We start from the raw sequence: 8,824 nt of genomic DNA, 5'->3' as shown, positions 1-8,824 counted from the left end.
AATGACACCTACATGTGAGCTACACAGCATGGAGCAGAAAACTATTTTTAAAATTCTTGATTATATATTTGAGGTACATATTTTAAACAACTTCTAGAAATAAATGTGTTTCTATTGCATATAGCCTTCTTGACATAGGGAAATAGATAATGACTAGGACTTTCAAAAGCTAAACAAGTGGATGCATTAAGGAGGGCTTCTAAGTGGTTGATTTTAAAGAAAACTGGACTCATCAAGACTGAATTTATACTTTGGGTAAGATTAACAGGAAAAATCTTTGACTCAGTAAAGGAGGTCTCACCATTCGGACATGTTCTCATCAGACCCCTGTTTTTGTTCATCTGCTTCACGCTCCATTCTTTCTTTCCTCCCCGTTTTGCTTAGGAAAGTCCTATTTTCTGCTGATTCACACAACCCATGGCCTGATCAGAGTTCCAGGGAGTATTCTCCTTCCAGCGGGACAAACGCTGCTTCTTAGCAGACTTGAACCTGCAGCCCCTCTCATAGCTCCAATCTGACACCTTGAGCTTTTGCTGGAGGCTAGCAGCCACCTCTGATGTCACTCGCTTTACCTTCCGCTGGCGCCTGAGTGGTCGACAAGGAGCATTTTCGGTAAAGGAGTCAGATTCATGCCAGCAATGTTGCTTACTCTTAACAATGGCATTGAGAGCTGGGTGCCGTTTGGCTACCATTGTGTCATCAGAGTCACTAAAATTGGTGACTGGTGCCACTTCTCGACAGTCCTTAACAGCTTCATCCAGACTTGACTCAGAGGCCTCACTGTAGCAGCAGGTATGTTCTGCCAGGTGAGTGAAGTCTGAACGGCGCTTCCAGCCTCTCCTTTTCCGAAGCTGCCGCCTCTGCTGCCGAGGGCTCAAGCCATCTCCTCCCACAGCTCACCAAGCTTACTCTGCTCTGATGTCTGCTCCAAGGCTGAGGTCAAGTCATGTACCAGCTCATCCATGAGGCCACATCGGCTGCCACAGCCACCTCCGACGGCCACCGCTTTTTGGGCTGAGTCTCCCTGCCGGGGTTTCCCTCTCTCCAAAGTGAACTATTTTTAAATGGAAGCCAAATCATGTCACCTTTCAGCTCAAAACGCTCCAAAGATTCCCACTTCTCTTAAAATAAAAGCCAAACTTCTCAACATGTTCTAACCACTTAGCAGTCCTGATCGTTCGCTAATACCTCCCTCCAGTCACATGAGTCTCCTCACTTTTCCTCAAATCAGCCTAACATACTTTTACCCCAGGGCGTTTGTACTGGTTGTTCTCTCTACCTGAAATGCATTTTCCCCAGATAATCTTCCAGGCCTCCCAGCTTTCCCTTTCTGTGCATCAGTTTCCTTATTGTTAAATTGGGTAAACTTGAGGTAACTCATATGTCCGTAGTAAGATTGTGTTGACATCAGTGGAATCACACTATGTATATTATTCTACAATTCTCTTAAAAACTTTAAAATATGTTCTGGAAATGACACATATCAGTTCACATAATTGTTTGCATATTTAACCTCATTGATTTTAATTTCTGCATTATAGTCCACAGTATAGCTATATAATATTTTAATTTAGTTGTAAGGACATTCTGATTGTAATCTATTTTTCCCTGTTGAAACAATTCTCCAAGGACTCTTTGTGCACAGGCAAAAAGTTTCTCTAGGATAAATATCTAAAAATGGAATTGCTGGCTTAAGGAATTAGTATATTTCTTAAAAGAGATCCTAAGAAATTGCTCTCTGAAAATGTCATGCTAGCTTACATACCTACCCATTTCTCTGCAACTTCCACCATCAGGTATCAATAATCTTTTCATTTTTGCTAATCCAAAGAGCAAAGCTATATTCCTCAATGATTTTAAATGCCTTCTTTATCATATATCAAATTACCGTAGATATTCAACTACCATATCTTAATATTTTAATGAGATGTATTTATTCCCTCCCAGTTCTTCTACCTTTAATATTTCTTTTGATTTCACCACCTAGGGCCTCCGGTACAATGTTGAATAGAAGTAATTTTGGAAAGTGGACTTGGCCCAGTGGATAGGGCATCTGCCTACCACATGGGAGGTCCGCAGTTCAAACCCTGGGCCTCCTTGACCCGTGTGGAGCTGGCTCATGCGCAGTGCTGATGCGCGCAAGGAGTGCCGTGCCACATAGGGGTGTCCCCCGCGTAAGGGAGCCCCACACGCAAGGAGTGCGCCCCATAAGGAGAGCTGCCCAGCATGAAAGAAAGTGCAGCCTGCCAAGGAATGGTACTGCACACACAGAGAGCTGGCACAGCAAGATGACACAACAAAAAGAGACACAGATTCCTGTGCCACTGACAACAACAGGAGTGGACAAAACAACAACGCGGCAAATGGACACAGAGAACAGACAACAGGGCAAGGGGGAGGGAGGGGAGAGAAATAATAAATAAAATAAATCTTTAAAAAAAAAAAAGAAGTAATTTTGGTAGGCATCTTTCTCTCATTGCCAGTCTAAGAGGTTATTCATGCAATATTTCCCATTAGCTATGATGTTTGGTTTATTGGAGTTTTTTTTTTTATTTTAGGATTTACCAGATTGTGAATGTGTCTTCCTATTTAGGATTGTTTTTAATTATGAACAGATGTTAAATTTATATCAAATAATCTTTCTAAATCCACCAAGATGATCACAATTTTTTTTTCCTTTATTCTATTAATCTGGTGATTTGCAACCATAGGTTTGTTTTTTCAATGTTAAGCCAGTCTCATATTCTCTAAATAAGCCACATTTGGTCATGATCTATTATCTTTCTAAGTATCACTAGATTCGATTTGCTAATAATTTGTTTAGGACTTTTGCATCTATGCTCATGAGAGACATTAATTTTTAATAACATCCTTTGTAGATTTTGGAAACCAGCTTATGTAAGCATCAAAGAGTAATTTTAAATTTTTCCTTTCTTTTTCTCTTTTCTGGAAAAGTTTGTGTAAAATTGATATTATTTCTTCCACAGATAAGTGGTAAAATTCACCAGGGACTGTGTTCTACCTAATTCTCCTTCTTTAAGGATTTTCTTTGATGGTAGGGGTTTTATTTGTGGCAAGTCTTTTAATTACATAGTCATTCTCTTCAATAGATACAAAATGTGCAGATTTTACATTTCTTGTAGCAGTTTTCAGGACTTCTGTTTTTCTAATAATTTTTCCATTTCATCTAAATTTTCAAATTTATTGGCATGAATTTGCTCCTTTGATTATTGTAGTATCTTATGTAATATCAGATATTGGCTATTTTCACTTTCTCTCTTGATTTCTTGATCAGACCGTAGAGATCCGCAGTTTGGGGATGTTCACAAGCTTGACTCTCCTCAGTACCGCTTAGCTCACGGAATGCTTCCTGAAAATAAGGCTCGCTCAGCCCCGACCACCCCTCTTCTTCATGCAACGTACATGAACTCATGTGCCCACCTGCCTTGTTGGTTTCCCTCTCGGGTGTAGCTTTTACTTTGGAGAACCGTGCTTTCTCAGTTTCATTAGGATTCTGCAGTCACAAGGGTATCTCTGGGCATACTCCTGCACCCCTGCTTATATTCCACCGCATTGTTATTCATTTCTCCTAAACTATGATTCAGTCACAGGCTTGTCTCCAACTTTCACTGAAGTAGCATTTGTGCTTGTTTCTATTTTTTGTTGTTACTTTTGAATAACTTCCAAAAGCAGGAGTAGGAAAATGTCTTTAATTCACCTTCTAAAATAAGACCAGATGATTGTTTTATACAATGTGGTAGGATTCAACCAGGATACACAGAATTTATAAATATATGTGGAGGGCATTATTTTCAAAATATTGAATTTTCGCTAATTGAGGAATTTGCTTAGGTCTTCTTTTATGTCTTCCAATAACATTTTTTAATTATTGTTTTCAGATAGTTACACAAATACTTTGAGTTTTCTTATTATTTTGAAGTTTTGGTTTCTCTTGGGAACTGGGTAGTTTAATTAGTTATGGTCATATATGGAAAATACATTACTTTTTGCATTTTAGTTTTGTATCCAGTTTCTCTGCTAAGTTCTCATTAGTTCCAGCAGTGTGTCATTTTATTCTCTTGGATTTTCAGGAAGATAACCATGTTGACTGAAAATACAATGATAGCTTCCCTTCTTTTCTTTTCTAATATTTACATGCCTGATTTATTTTCATGTATAATTGCATTGGCCAGAAACTCCAGCAAAAGTAGTGATAATTAACATTCTGATCTTTTTTCCATAGGTAAAGAAAATACTTTGAATAATTCATCATTATATGTGACTTTTTGCTGTAGATTTCTAAGAGGTACCTTTGTAAAGTTTAAAAAGTATCCTTCCATTCCTACTTATTAGCACAAATTGATGCTGAATTTTGTCAAATATTTTTTCAATATCTATTGAGATAATGTATTTCTTTGCTTCTTTAAACCATTAACTAGTGAATTAAATTCAGAGTCTACCTAATATAGAAACTTTCTTACCTACCTGGTAATAATATATTATTTTTTAAATACATGGTTGATTTAATTTGTTAGCTTTTATGTAGGACTCCTGTCAAGTTTATTAATGAATTTTGCCTGGGGTTTCTTTTCTGTGTGCACAATCCTTGCTCAGTTTTTGTGTAAGGATCACACTAGCTTCGCAGAATAAGTTAGGATGTTTTCAAGCTTTTACATTCTTTGCAACAGTTAATGTAACACAGAAATTATGCATTCCATAAAAATTCATTAGAAATCACCCTTAAAAACTGCTGAGTCTGGTAGCTTTTTAAAAGGTAGATCTTTTAACTACATTTTAAATCTCTACTTATCTATGCAAATTTTTTATTTATTCAATTTTGTTTTTTTCAGAAAATTAACGATTTGTCTAAATATGCTCAAATTTATGGTATGAAATAATATATTAAAGTCGATGATTAACAAATACTAATTGAATGAATGAATTCATCCCATATTTTGATGTTCTCCAGATCTGTAGCTAAATTTTCTTCCTTATTCCCAATACTGCTTACAAAAGAATGTTTTCCTTAATTAAGGATTCCAAAAGATTACCCATCTTATTATTTTTCTGAAAGAGACAATATTTGTTATTTCATAAGAAGCTTATTATTATTATCATTATTTTCAAGGGAAATTTTCAAGTGTTTTTATGTTGATTCCTAATTTTTTAACATCATGGCTAGTGAAAATAGACTGAATAATTTGATTTCTTATAATATATGTTGAAATATGCTTTGTTTTGGTCTAATAGATGGCCAATACTCATGAATGTCTAATCTGTCCTTTTTTAAAATGTGTTTTTTCAATTTTGTGTGTACAAAATGTTTTAGATATAGATATATACACAAGAACATATATATTTAGCTTGTTAGCTATGTTATTTATCCAAAGCCTTCAAATCTTTTGTTTACTCAAACTTATAAATTTCAAAAATTTACCATAATAGTTGCTAATTTATCAGTTTTTGCTCTCTATGGTTTGAATCTACACTTCTGATAAAAAAGTTTTTAAAAGTGTCAAGTGTGAATGTGTTGAATATTTGTTGTTGTTTGGCCTTGGATTCTATTGAATTCCTCAGTCACTTCTAGTGACTAGAAATTCAGATCCAAGAAAATTTGTCATCTGGAATAAGACAAAAGATGTTGCCCAGTTTCTTGCCAGGTATTGCCAATCTTGCAGGGCATAGCCCTGATTCTCTTGCCCAAGCACTCCCATTCATAGGTGCAGCCCATGGACCAATCCTTCTGCTCCTTGGCACCGGACACGTTTATGTCAGAAGATGTTTGCTAGCTTGATCACTAGAATATGGCTTCCTAAACAATCACCCTCACAGCAACACTAGGGATCTTTCCTCTTCTACCTTCAGGATTTTAGCATCCCCTGCTGCTTTCATTTTCTCCTGGACATATCACCCATTGTCTTCTCTCTTCTAGATGATAGTGACTGAGAGATTCCCTGAAGCCCTCAGCTTTTGCTCTTAAGGCCTCCAACAGATTGGATGAGACCCTCTCACATTGTTAAGGATGATCTCCTTTGCATAAAGTCAACTGATTGTAGATGCCAATTCCACCCACAAATTACCTCCATGGGACAACTAAGCCAGTGCTTGACCAAACAACTTGACACCATAATTAGCCAAATCAACACATAAAGTTAACCATCACAGTATGATATCAGCATGGTGGTCATGTTTAGGATTTTTTAAAAAGTCCTAATTAGTTATATCTATATATTTAAGCATACAAGACTTTAAAAACACAATGTCTGAGATTTGGTCTGAAATTCTTCCAAAAAAAAAAAAAAAATACCCAGGGAGGGTATATTAAATAAGATAGGAAAAATGTTAATAATTCTTAAAGCTGGGTGATGGTTACATGGGTGTTCATTATACCAGTCTCTACTTTAATGTTTGAAGATATCTATAAAGTTTTAAAAAATTTTAATTATATTTATAAAACAAGACATTTTATGACTTTTGATAGTCAGTTTATTACCTAATAATGTAACATAAATGGATATTACTTACATCTTAATGATTTTAGAAAACAAATAGGATTGAGGGTCAGATAGTCCCCTGCCACTTATTAGCTTAACGGGGAATAGAGAGAGATTCAGGTAATAATGTTAATAAAGGTATAACATGAGAAAGTGAAGAGCTCTTTCTGATCAGAGGAATTGATGTGTTGCATGGCTGGAAACAGAGTTAGATAAAGCAGGCCTGGATTATGCAGGTTCTTAAAAGTCAGGTAGAAAAGCGTAGATTTGCTGATTGGCCGTAGAGTATCACAGTTTAAAGGGCAGATTAATTTGCTGGAAGTAGTCCAGGTAAGTTTCCTGGGGAAAAATTCAATACAAAGAATTCTCCTATTAGATCTAGATTAGCAATTATGACTGTATTGAAGGTGAATGTTTATCACGTTATTTTCCTCATGCCACTAACATGGTTCTTCCTAGGATACTAAAATCAATGGGAGCAATAAAAGGGAATGTGAATGAAACCTGTTGAAAAGTGAAGGGATTAACCTTTGCTGAGAGGACACAAGGTGGAGGTGGGTGCAAGTATAGGCTGGTCTGCAAGTTTCAGTAAATGGGGAAGATGAGGAACTATGGGCCTGAAGGTCAGGTATCAGTTGAACATGATGATGGAAGAAGGACTATGGGAGTCTGAAGAGAAAGAAATAATTCCAGGAGTGCACAGCACTATTGTCAACTTGAGACTTAAGCTCGTAAATTTACAGTGAGTCGGAATCATGGTGAAGACGGACAGTAGGGTACTTTCAAGGTTGGGGTTTTATCAGAAGGGTATGATGGACAGAAAAGGAGGGGGGAAGTAAAATCCTTAGCATTTGCTAAGGAGTGATTCTACAGAACCATGGAATCAGGCCTGGATAAGGAGGGAATAAAGTGAGGAGACAGTGACAATGATTAATGAATTGGCTAGCTAAATAATGTCCAAAGTTTATGCAATGGATTCCCCAAGCAAACTGGAAAGACCAGAAGTCATGGTCAGAGAGCAGGAAATGACATTGAAACTTCAGGTGTAGTAGTTTCCAGCAATGACAAGGTCCCACGTGGGACCATAGGACTAGGCAGCCAAATTAGAGTGAAATAATGGTCATTAGGGTGGGGTGATCACAAGAGACCCAGTGTTAGCCTAATAGCCTGTCCTTCCCTCTTCCGGATAATTGTCTTTGGTGAGAGGAAAAGAAGGTATATTCCACGTCAGGCAAAACCATGAAACCTCTCCTTGGTTCATATACCCTGTGATGCCTCACAATCACCATTTGGCTAGTGGATGCTTTTTGGTTCGTGGAATGACACCCATGTTTTATATAAATGCAAGACAAGCCTCACTTTAAAAAAAAAATTTCTCACCCCCCACCCTCCCCAACCCCCGTTGTCTGCTCTCTGTGTCCATTTGCTGTGTGTTCTTCTGTGTCCACTTGGATTCTTGTCAGCAGCACTGGGAATCTGTGTCTCTTTTTGTTGCATCATCTTGCTACATTAGCTCTCCATGTGTGCGGCTCCACTCCTGGGCAGGCTGCGCTTTTTTCAGGCAGGGCAGCTCTCCTTACAGGAAGCACTCCTTGCGCAGGGAGCTCCCCTAAATGGGGGACACCCCTGCGTGGCACAGCACTCCTTGTGCACATCAGCACTGCACATGGCCAGCTCACCACACGGGTTAGGAGGCCCAGAATTGAACCCTGGGTCCTGGTCCTTTGGGAAGCCAAATCCACTTCCCAAGACAAGCTTCATTTAATTAATGCTAGGGTCAGATGGAGTACTGTGTTCTGGAAGTGGGAACTTGGGGAGCAAGGGGGTACCACAGTGCCTGTCAGTGGCAGAGGGAAGAGAGCTTAAAGGAAGAAGGAGAAAAATGAGAACTGTTCCATAATGTTGACTTAAGTTCAGCCCTGGCCAATTTTTATATAGTACACACTGAATTTGGCATTCACCAAAGAGAAGTTTATAATCTAAAATTTTATTTTTATTATAATCTGTTATTTCAGTGAACTACCTCAACTATTTCAGAAAAGATTACCCAAAAGGTTAACATCTCTTTTTATGCCAACAGTACGTCAAGACAGGATCTGACTTCAAGCTACTGAGGACAGATTCTATTTGTTAAGCAGTGGTTGTCCAACAGTTGAAGAGTCAGCTTGTGCTTGTTAAATTATAAACAACATAAGTAGCTTCTGCCATATATCAAGCCATCAATAACTTCTGTACTTTTCCATGCTTTTTACTGTTAAGTTCACTACCCAACCCTGAGGCTGAGCAAAGGGAAAAAAGATGAGCTTAGTGTGAACCATTTTGCAAGGATG

General features: G+C 37.9%; 1 pseudogene; it reads right to left on the bottom strand.

Annotated features, from left to right (window-relative positions):
- Positions 1-224: 224 nt before the first annotated feature.
- LOC101425858 (G patch domain-containing protein 2-like) lies at positions 225-1,033 on the bottom strand (annotated as a pseudogene).
- Positions 1,034-8,824: the final 7,791 nt, after the last annotated feature.

This window comes from Dasypus novemcinctus, chromosome 8, assembly GCF_030445035.2.
Source record: "Dasypus novemcinctus isolate mDasNov1 chromosome 8, mDasNov1.1.hap2, whole genome shotgun sequence".
Lineage (NCBI taxonomy): Eukaryota > Metazoa > Chordata > Mammalia > Cingulata > Dasypodidae > Dasypus > Dasypus novemcinctus.
The sequence above is the reverse complement of the archived record's forward strand: the minus strand, read 5'-3'. Positions and strand labels throughout refer to the sequence as shown.